Here is an 11971-nt window from a genome sequence, read left to right on the forward strand (position 1 = left end):
TGATGGTTCCTGATAAATAATTTCTTTTAAGGTTTTACGTCTTTTTTACCCCACAACTGCAGCTTAACCTTTAAACATGCACTTGAAGTGAAGAGAGTAACACTGCACCATCAGACCAGGCTGCTGACATGGTTGAAGAGCATGCAACAAAATAACAGACACTCATACTCCCCACATCTTTGGAATGAACCCATGCTTTCAGAGAGACTTACAGATTAAAACTACATGCAAAAATCTTTTCTGATAAATATTGGCAGGCATTAAACAAATCCAAACCGATTCAAGTGTGCTTACACAGCGAGATGCTGGCGATCAAAAGAAAAGATGCACAAAAGATGATGGATTTCTTCTGAGTTGCTCACTACTTGTGAAGGATCAGTCTGTGTTTACAGAGAGCATAAGTCTCGTGCAGATCTGCATCCCAACACAGGCAGCAATTCCAACTGAAGCAACAAATAAAAGCTTTGTCCTTTTCTTCAAATTCCTAAAGGAGGTCACTGAGAGGTGTTATGCTTGTTTTTGCAGCATGAGAGCCCCAAAAGATGACGAGATCCTTAAAATGTAATGATCAGACATTAAGGGGGAAGCACGGAGAGGAGAATGCATGGCACCTCACTTCAGAAAGAGGCAGATGCTGTGAGCGGGCGAGGAGCAGCGTGTGGTGAGAAAGTGAGCCGGTCGCTGAGTGAGGACGGGTCTGCCTGTGTGTGTTATAGGCAACTGGCTCTGACTGTGTGCCTGGAAGAGCTGCAGTCTTTTACACCATGGCGCCACAGTGAGCAAGGAAGAGAGAGAGAGAGCTAAATGTGAATGGGAATAAGAATACGTGTGTGGTTGTCTGTGTGTGTGGTGGTTGTGGTTGTGTCGGGGCAGTGCAATCTGTTGTCTGAAGATATCCACCTTGGACAGAGAGTCAAGGTGGATTAAGCTGCTTGATTACAAGCAACCTCTGGTATGATTCACTTTACTGTACATTGAAACCACTAATTTGTTTTTTCATATTAAATTCTCTCCACAAGATGCAGCCTCAGTCATTTAACAAAGGTAAAATGATATCCCTAACCTGTAAAAGGTAAGCTTGCTGCAAAGGTCTTTCCAATAAGACTGTTCACTGAGTTCTCAAAGCAGATGTTGAGTGTAGATACATCAGATAGGTATAGGACAGTAGAGAATAAAACCACTGAGGAGAGCAGTGCCTTACTTTCTTCTTCCATGTAGCAGTAATGTGACAATGGCAGATTTCACAGTTCATTGAACATCCACACACCTCGAGGCTGACACAGCTTTATTTAGATTACTGTAACGCCGTTTGATGGAGGCGACGCTTGTTCAAACTCAACACTCAAAGCCTATATTGTGTAGAATGGGCTCTATGCACAGCTCCACTACTTCCTGAATTTAAGGCAGCTCCTTTGTTTCCTGTCTTTCATTACTGGACGAACTGATTAATCCAGGTGTGTCTGGCCAGTTACTTAGGTCATACACACCTGGATTAATCAGTGCATCCAATCATGAAAGACAGGAAACAAAGGAGCTGCATTAAATTCAGGAAGTAGTCGAGCTGTGCATAGAGCCTATTGCATATTTATCTATTTCAGACAACGGCACCAGCCCCTCCAACCCTGACGGATTAGCAGCAGTAGATGATTTAATATCTGAAACTTAGCGAGCAGTACTGTGACTGTGGAGTGCAAGATAAGAAAACAAAAAGTAAAGAAGACTTGTTTTTTGTCATGATGTTGGCACTGATGACTGGATTAATAGTTAATTCCCTTCACCTCCCTAGCTCCGCCCAGTTTCTGATTACCACTCATCATATCCACCTGTTCCAGCTTCCTTCTATTTAAACTGTTTGCTCCAAGTAACTACCAGATTATTCAAGCAGTAGGTGAGAGTTTTCCTGCATACTCTGTTTGTTGTTCTGATAATCTTATCCTGACTAGTTACTGCCATTGGACCTCTGAGCTTGCCTGCCCCTTTTCTGATCTGATTGCCTGACCTGTCATTGGACTCCTGCTGGTTTCTGCCCGCTTACAACCCTGGATCTGTCTCCTGACCCCGGCTTGGATTTCCCTATGGTACCTCTTTGGATCTCTGGTCTTCTGGTCTGGACTTCTGTTTACCTCATCGACACCGGCTTTGCATTCACCTTCTGGAAACTCTTGGGGTCCGTTTCACGGAGCAGGTAAAACAAACTCAGATTCAAATCTGCAACTCCAGAATGATCTAGCCTAATGTTGGGAATTGTGAATTTTCAATTTCACAATGGCTGCTATGAATTAGTTCAATGAAGTCCAATTAGAACCACTCAGAGTTTAGCACATGCATAACAAGTATGAAAAGCCATAATCAATGGAGCACCAATTCGATGAGTCACCATTACGACAGGCAACAGGAAGTGCCTATTTCACACCACTGGAACTTGAGATTTTAATGCAGAAATGCAAAAAAATAAAAATAAAAAAGGAAACAGTGTTCAAAAGATATAGAAACAGTGCTATAGCTAGTAAATAGCACAAGTTATATGAAGTGGGTTATGGCAGGCCATTTTTATATTTATTAAAAGCACTCCTGTCTGTTGTTCCATTTGTAGATATTTAAAATAAGATTCTTCCTGATAAAAATCACACTCCTAGACTTAACTGTATTAATATATTTTCTAAATTACATTTTTGTAGCAGAAACTGAATTTTAGAAAATAAAAAAACAAAATTATACTAGAAGGAATTAAGTTTCATATATATATAGAAATGTTTACAAATTTAAAGTGGCCATTCTGAGATTTAACAGCTTAACTGAAAATGTATTTATGATATCTGAAATAATTTTTTTCATACTTGAAATAATGCAAATACTGGCCAATAATATTAGGAATATAGAGATCTGAAATTGATTTATAGATATATATAGATTAAACATCCAAAATTTTAATTCCAGCTGTGGAGAATATAACAATGTTTTAAATAGTCATTTAGACAAAATCTTTTTTTTTTTAGATATCAGGAATACATATTCAGTAAAACTAGTTCATATCAAAATGACCGACCGTGATCGTGATAATATTGTGGGATTATTTCTTTAATGATAGTGGATGAAAGTGTACCTATTCAGGTGAAATCTACTTGCAGTAGGTGAAAATGAAGTCAAAAAATGTTTTTCTAAAATCTAGAATCTGTGCGTCATCTCATGGGTGTCACGGTTGTGTTGAGGTTTTGAGGACCCAAATGCAGAGACAGAGAGGCAGAGGTGAATTTTGCTGATTTAAAGGAGCAACTGATAAAATACAAAACAAGAAAGAACCCAAGAAAGAACCCAAGAAACCAAAAACGTCAGGAAAAATCCATATAGGAAGCAAGAGACAAGGGAAACAACAAAACAACAAACCAGCACTGAGTGACTGCAGAGGTGAGGGGAGACTTAACCAAGACAAGCTAATCAGCAAACATGGAGCAGGTGTGAGTGGACTAACAAGAAGGGACCAAGGGAGAAGGAAACACAAGAGGGCAACAGGGAGCAACACAAGAACTAAAGACCTCAGCACTGGTAGAACTACAAAGATACAGAACACAGAGAAACTAAAAATAGACGCAAGCAGAGGGCAGAACCCTGACAATGGGTCCCTCATGTTGATTCAGTCTTCTTTCACACAGTAAACACTAAGTGGCTGTTTGCAGCCACGCTTCAGGTGTTATCATGCCAATAAATGGTTGTTATTTGTGGCTATCAGGCCCATAGAATACCTTCAGAGTGTGCCAGTAGGCTCAATAGGTTGTTATCATCATATGAGTGAATCCTAATCCTAACTCTAAAGTAATTCCTTTTCTCCCACAGAGTTAATGAATCTATTTATGTTAAATCTAAAAAATAAATTCAGTAGTTATTCATGTACTGTATATATAAAAAATACAAATAAAATATCCACATCTTGCTCATATTTAACAAACCAAAAACAAGTAATCTCATGCCCTGCCCAACTGAGTTGTAGAATCCTCTCCTTTTAAATATTTAATTATCTGTGAAAAAGTTACGTTCTTTAATAAGATCCTTGTCAAACGGAAATGTAGTGATTGTTTTTATAACCTAATGTGTATAATGGACCTAGTGAATGATATATATATATATATTTTTATGCACAAAACTGTGACAAAAAAACTTACTAAATCAGGAAATGAAATGGCGTGATTGAATGTAAGAAGAGCAGAGACAGAGTTTACTGAAGAAAACCTGCTTCCGACCAGGTTAGCTCTGAGGAGAACGTTACTACGGTGACTGAAACAGAGGTTGAGTAAACTTTCTTCGTGAAAAAAAAAAAAAGTCAGAGTTTCCCTGTTTTGAGGTTTAGAAAACTTAAGAGTTTTCGATAAACCTGCTTTGTGAAATTGACCCATGCTCTCCCTGTCTGCTGGCTTCTGCTCGTGTGCCCGCTCAGCAGCCCTTTTTGGCTTAGACTCCTGGAACTCTCTGGGCGCCGTCCACCGAATGCTGTAGCTGGATTCCAATCCTTGCTCTGGGTAAAGTTACGTGGTCACTAACCTCTCTTTTCCCTTCTTCCGAAATTCCGGCCTTTTTGTCCTAGCTGCTGAGTCGCAGATTCATCACTAATAAACGCTATTATAAATCACTTCAGTCTGTACGGTACGTCAGGACACCATTACATCTCAGCAAGAGATGGCAAACATTTCATACAACTTCATTTTCAAAAACCTGAAATATCTATTTAAGGAGGAAATACACCAGACGTGTTACAGCATGTTATCACAGCAAAGTGGAAAGGCATTAGCATACAAGGTGAATTATGTTAGCAGTAAAGACATATAGGCGCAGCCAACCTCAAGGAGTTTAACAAAAATACTTTATTTCCTAACATGTACTCTTTCTGAAAAATGCACATTTACAGACCTTCATAAGTTTTGGATGTTGTAATAGAGCATCAGCTACTGAATTTACTACAACTGTGAAACTTTTGTTTTTGTAGTTTCATTTTAACAAGCATCATCCACATGCATGTCCAACCTGTTATGTCTGGAAGGATGAGGGCTGTCCGGATTTAGCATAGTAATCAGGAAATCCTTTTCTATCCAAGGAAGATGTATTACTGTTGACTCTGTAAAAGGTGCAAGGATAGGAGCTAGGAACAGGAGGTAAGAGTTTCAATTACTGCTATTCAGAATAGGCCAAATACTGAAAATTGCTGCATCATTTCTATTTAAGATGCATTAAAAAAGTTTTCTAGAATAAGATTTACCTAAGACAAAAATCCTCACTCTTTATGAGAAAGTTCAGACATGCTGATTTAGAGTGCAGCAGAAGAAGTGTTAAATCAGTCTCTGCCAATGAATAAAATGTCATGATCTTGGCACTGATGGCTGGCTTGATTGCTCATTTAATTCACTGGCCGGCTCCACCCAGTTTTCATTCATTGCTCATGTGATCCAACTGCTTCTTTTTAAACTCCTTGGTCCCAGCCATCAGTGCCAGATTATTCTTGAGCCTTTGGTGTTGAGATTACTCTAGCATTTCTATAGTGTTCTAATTGCCTGATCCATTTCATAATCATCCTTCTTGATATTATGGTGGTCACTAACCTGTGTTTCTCCTCTATAGACGTTCCTGTTAACGACGCCCTAGCTGCGGATACAGTGGATCCACAGCAGCTTGTTAAAATAAATGCAACGCCTGAATTCTGGGTCCTCTGTTCTGAAACCTCACAAAAATAGATGTCATTTTTGCATCTAGTGAACGAAAAACAAAAATTAAAAAAAGGACAAAACTACCTAAGAAAAAATAATGATAGAATTGGTCCCTAAAGATAGAAATAACCTTTTTTGAAAAAGGACATTAGTAAAATTTCGGTCAAAAATGTGCTAGCTAAATAGCTAGTACTCAATGAAAATAACAAGGTAGAGTATTTTCTGAGTGTCAGTTTAATTCTTGTAGTGTTAAATAAAAAAATGCCACAACATTTCTTAGTAAAGGCAATCCATCACAAGAGGTGCTTTCCAGCTGCTATCAATGTTTGGCTTTGTCTGCTTAACTTAACTTCTATATACATTTCAGATACTAACGTGAGTCCTCTATGTCAGACACCCCGTTTTACTGTATTAACAACTCTTGATATAAAGTTAGAAAATAAGCAGTTCTTGAATTACCCAGCGGTGCTGACAGTATTAAACAAAGACTTCTTATTTCTTAACAGTTTTGACATCTGTATCCAAATTTCCCATTGCATCAGTACCTAAAGGCTATCTCCTATCTGTTTAGAACAGGGGTCTGCAACCTTTCATAACCAAAGAGCCATTTTTCCCGAGATCAGACCAAGTAAAAGTTGTTTCGAGACACAAGGTATGACTTTTTTTTTTTTTTTTTTTAAACCTATTTGTTTTTTGTTATTATCTGGTATAGGAAATTAGTCGTCATCTTAAACAACTAACAGTGTTTGAATTTATAGCTTTTAAAATAGTATTAAAACACATAAATTCCAAGCTAATTCAAAGAAAAAATGGCTCTAAAACATATTTCCAGTTCTTTTAATTTCATCCTTATCCATCGTATAATAACCATTAAAGCTTTTAAGACTGGTATTTATTTCATAGCGCATTATTTAGCTCTTTATATACATTTTAGCCACTATTAAGAGCCGCTGCAGAGGGTCCAAAGAGCCACATGTGGCTCCTGAGCCGTAGGTTGCAGACCCCTGGTTTAGAAGAATGGATTTAATCATCTTTAATTCAGAACCAAAAATATGCTTTCTTGAAATAGATTATGTGAGGTTCTAGGATGCTGGTTTATCTCTGACAATGAGCTGCAGCTTTTTCATTTTTAGAGGGCAGAGCTGACCAGGTGGCCTTTGACACACCTGGTTCCAATTAGGATCATCAGAAGAATGGCAGGAGCTGGCATTTAGTTACAAGCTAGGCACGCATAAGTGAACGGGCTTAAGAGTTACCTAACTACACTATATCCACCTGGATGACTAACCTTTTTTTTTCTCCTCTGCAGCTTCGCGACTCTTACCAATCCACCCTCAATATTAATGTCTGGATGTGCTTCTGACTCAACTACACCATACTTTCTCCTAAGAACAATGCTCAAAAAAGTTTTATTTAAACATTTAATTTACAATAATTATGAACTCTTTACCAGGATATAAACCTGAACCTTGCACCTGTGCACTTCATGCTTCTGCATAATTTGACTTGTGTGAGTGGTAATTATAACCTGTTAGCTACTGATGGACAATAACTGAAAATAAGCTGTTAATATCCCTAAATAAAAGCTAGTGAAAAACTGAATGTCCTGAAATGATATCATTCTCCTTATAATCATTTCCTGGGAAGGAGAAGGAATTTGTGCCTGTTGAGTAGAATAAAACCATACATAAATACAGAAAAATATCTCCTTGTATAAAAAAAAAAAAAAAAAACCTATCTCCATATTCAACTGTCAGGTGATATATATTTCAGCATAAATCTAAAAAAAAAAAGGCATAAATGTCCCCAGAGACTTTGAAACACTGGCTCTCAAAACTTAGCCCAAATCACCCTTGATAGTTCAGTTTGTCACATTTTGCTGCAGGTTACCTTTTCAAGCATTTCATGAAGTCCAAAGGACATCAGGGCTCAAAGCAAAAGCAGAAATAAGTGAAAAGCCATCATCATGTGGATTTTTGCAGACTGAGGAGAAATCCCCTCAAGGCTCACCTCAAACTGCTTTCAAAGCTGTTTGCATCCTCACTCATGGTGATGTTTAAGAATGCATTGTGTATCCCTCTTTTAAAGCCCCAAACTCTTAGAGAGTAAACAGAAAGAAGCTGTTTCAGCTTCACCTTGCTGCTACTTTATCTTCATATAGCTATTTTTGTCTGCAGTGAAGTGTGCTTTGGCCTGATGGTGTAATTCCTCCTGGCGGAGTGGGTTTGTAACATAGACGAAGCTGCAAACATACTAATAATGTCGCCAGAACCTCCAAGATTTATATTTTCTTTTTTTGATTTGGTTTGAAAATATGCCAGCGAAAGGCTTGAGCATTTATATTCCTTCTTAAAATCTTGACGCCTCAGTAAACAACTTTACCCCAAGGTAATGTGCTCTGCCTGGATGCCTCTGAAAGTCCCCTTTAACTCTACTAGAAAGAACCAAGGGTTGGGTGTACAGACGCTGAAATGAGCCATGATGACATTGCACAAAAGAGAGCAATGCATTTCTTTGTAAAGAAATTAACCATGGATTTCCAAGAGAGGCAACATCTGTCAGTGTCGCTTGATAGCATCGCCTGGGGCTCCTGATGTTAATGATTTCAACTATATGATTGCAGTCATATTTGTTAGTCATTGCCACACACGTTCTTTCGGGAAAGGTATTAGAGATTTGCTGTCAAATAGACATGAATTTGAGAAGGGAAATCCTTCCAGTAGTTCACAAAGTCTTCGATGCAACATGTCTCTGCAAGATTTCTTTCAATATTCTTCGCTCTTCAACTTTACTTATATGTTACTGATTACTCCCCCCCCCATCTTCCCATCCCCATGGCAGCACACTTCTGCAAGTCCATTATCTTTTTCTTTGTCAAACTTCTCATAACACTACAAGTATAGATCATTGTGATGCATAATACATACAGCACAACAGAGGAAGCCTCAGTGTTACATCTGCTCCAACACTGACTGCAGGAAGGCATAATTACCAGATTTACTGAGCTTTATGAAACTCTCAGCGTGAAATGCAAGTGAAGAAGGTTGACTCAGATTCAGATATGCAGGCAGAATGCTTTATAAGCCTTTGACAGAGAAGGCAAGGGTAACCATCTATCAATGCTGGCTTCAAAACCGTTGCTTCTGTCACTGGTAGCTGCCACTTGGAATCCCCCAAAGGCTTCACTGACGAATTCTGACATCTTTTCAGTGTCAGTCCCAACATATGCATCCTGTCATGTGTAGGACACATGCATCTCCAGCTTACAACTAGCCTCTTGGAGCCGCATTATATGACAGCAGGGAGGGGATATTTTTTCCCTATCTGTCTGTCTGTATGTGTAATCCTGAAAAATGTATTATTAGACCCAACTTACATTTGTCCAACCTTAATGGTTTGGCTAATAGCAAGACAAATGTCACCTTTGGATGAGGTTTTTGAGGACCCAACGGTAGAGATCAGGAGGCAGAGTTGAGTCTTGTAGATTTAATAGTTTACTGAGGCAGAAATACAAAAATACTGAGAACCAAAATACAGATAACCAGATGCTGATGAAGGTTCTCAGTCATCCAGGTCATAGTCATTCTGTAAAAATTCAATAAATATCCACTGGAGAGGTGGCGAAACGTCTTCAAATCTTGAAAACCAAGTCCAGTGGATATTTTTTGAATTTTTACGGACAGATAACCAGAATGTCAGGGAGAAGTTACGTGGGAGAACCAGAGATGAGGAAGCAGCAAACACAACAAACCAGCACTGAGTGAAGCAAAGGTGAGGTTTATATTCAGGGACTAAACCAAGACAAGCTAATCAGCAGATATGGAGCAGGTGTGGGCAGGACCAACTAGGAGGAAGCCAAGGGGAAAGGAAAACAAGCACAAGGGGGCAACAGAGGATAATTTAAGAACTCAGAACTGGTAGAAATAAACTACAAAGACACAGAACACAGATAAACTTAAGAATAAACCCAAGCAGAGTGCAGAGCCCTGACAACAAAAATGCTACCGTGATTTATGGAGGTCACTGGAAGCTATATAAAATTGTACATAAAGGTTCCCTACTTCTTTTCAAATCATTTTGATGCCTTACTGAGGCAGTCAAAGAGGAATGCTGGTCATTAGTGACAAAAATGTCACTAATGGCCAGCAGATGCATTGTTAACAAGTGTGGAAAGGTTAAGACTAAAATCCTCTGCAAATTCTTGTTCCTTTCCTCCATGTTGATGCTACTTCTACTCATACCTACTGATTGTTGTGGATCACCCTTAAGTGGTGATCCACAATAATGATTAGAGGATGATGAACCCTGACACAAGAAAAATGGTTCAGGCCTTTTCTAATGATAACAGACTGAGGGGTTGGGTTGACGCCCACACTTCATAAATCTCAGTCAAATAAAGAATTTTATGGGGTTTGATGGATGAAAATGTTTCAATAAAGATGTCTCACTTCATAGTTTAGAAGTCATACAGGACCTGACGAGATGGGGGATCTTTTTTAAATTAAGCTCCAATATTCTGGCTTCTAATTTAAAATTTTTTCAGAAAATAATCACAGACGTTTTCAACGCAATGTGACTTTCTTTTACCAACTAAGATGGTGGATCATCAAAATGATGCATTTGGCTTGATAATCAATTCCTATGAAATGTAATGTTGTAAAGCGCTAATACTCAATTTTATCTGGTTGACAGTAATGAAACCTGGTGAAGTTAAGGAAAACATGACAGGCATTCTGGTGCTATCATTTTGCATTAAACATCAGACCTATTATCCAGGAGGATTAGAGGATCTCAGAGAGCTAGACAAGATCTTATCAAAAAGTAAGGAAACATTAGCCATTTAAACAGGATGCTCAGCGGAATCAAATTTTCTTTTTTTTAAAACAACTGATTCATAAATAACAAACAGAAGATGAGAATATAACTGCAGGCTTTAGATAATTCATATTGAAAAAAGAAAATTCCTGTTTATGTAATCCAAGTAAATCTTGTAAATCAATCAAATCTGAAACAATTATTCTTAGCTCTACAACAGGGAACATAGTGTCCTACCTGTAGGCCGTGCAGTCATGGATGTTAGGATGCAATAACCATTCGTTGTGTTCATGAAGATAATCCTAAAAACCCTGCTGCTCTTGAGGTTTGTTTGTTCCAAAACTTTCTTAAAAGCAGCTGGTTGTGGTTGAGGTGTGCAACCTGGCTCCAAACCCCTGCCTCTCTGTGATGAAACTAGGGCAGTGATCCACTCAATGAGTTATAGATGCCTCTGCATTGAGATCCCACTACAGGCTGCCTTGAGCTCCACATTGTAGTCAGACTGATAGGACCCCTGCTTTAGATAGCAAATCCCTTTCTATATACGTCGCCCTTCTGAGTAAGCCCAGCATCATGCCGGCTGTGTAAGACAACACGGGCTGCATTTGCATTTGTCTGGATGTAACATGGGCTGCATTTGTTTTGTTGCAGTCTTTCAGTAATGCCCAAGGACTAATGAAGCAATTTAGAGTATTACCCTGACATAATTCACATGCATCGCATTATTCAAATGGGCTCCAATAAACTAAGTCCAACACATGCCCTTCATATGCACACAAATAAAATTTGACCCATACACAATATGAAAGGATGTAACCAAGAGGAGGCAGCGACAACTCTGCATGCCATACCTGTGATGCCATCTTTATTCTTAGATGAACATTTAAACGACAAAGCCTTTTGTTTGAAGTTATTCCAAGTCTAGCTGTGCAGGCACTGCAAATCTTTAATGGAAGCTGATCAAAGCTACAGGGACATTTATGATAACTTACTACATATATCTTTATGATTTGTGTTACAGTTGGACAAAACTTGATACAACCATGTGTTTTTCCCTAAGAGGTTTATTTTATGATGACAGAAAGTTATTCAGGTCTGCTTTGTATGCACATTTTTAAGGACCCCTTGCAGTTGATATACAGATTAAATCTCAACAAAAATTTTCTTAGTAAATTTAATCACTGGTTACTCAGTTTAAAATTTTTTAACTATGTTTGTGTATTTAATGTCTATAAAGTTCTTCATTGTATGAACAATTCTGTTTTTGTGAAAGCATCTTCAGAGGTTCTAGATGAGTTCCCAGGACAGCGCTGTCCTTCTTCGTCAGCTTGTCAAGCTCTGATGCTGCTGCCCTGAAACATGATGGCAAAAAATTAAACTCTCCATATCAGACCTGTTGAAGATTTGCAATATTTCACTGCAAACACTGAAGAACAATAAGCTGCCCAAGATACAATCTGCTTTTT

The 11971-nt window shown here is 38.5% G+C and overlaps 1 protein-coding gene across 2 annotated transcripts in view; it reads right to left on the minus strand.

The window, feature by feature from the left end:
* Positions 1-11004, minus strand: part of kcnab1b (potassium voltage-gated channel, shaker-related subfamily, beta member 1 b) — a 62073-nt gene extending 51069 nt beyond the window's left edge. The window contains exon 1 of one of the 2 annotated variants that reach the window (XM_038273280.1): positions 10743-11004. The gene's annotated coding sequence lies outside the window, so the exon portion shown is untranslated. Of the gene's footprint in view, positions 1-294; positions 746-10742 lie in introns of those variants that run through there. The other variant, XM_038273279.1, reaches the window with a different exon arrangement.
* Between the last annotated feature and the right edge of the window lie 967 nt (positions 11005-11971).

The sequence above is a fragment of the Cyprinodon tularosa genome, unplaced genomic scaffold (genome assembly GCF_016077235.1).
Source record: "Cyprinodon tularosa strain WSP-4 unplaced genomic scaffold, ASM1607723v1 ctg868, whole genome shotgun sequence".
Classification (NCBI taxonomy): domain Eukaryota; kingdom Metazoa; phylum Chordata; class Actinopteri; order Cyprinodontiformes; family Cyprinodontidae; genus Cyprinodon; species Cyprinodon tularosa.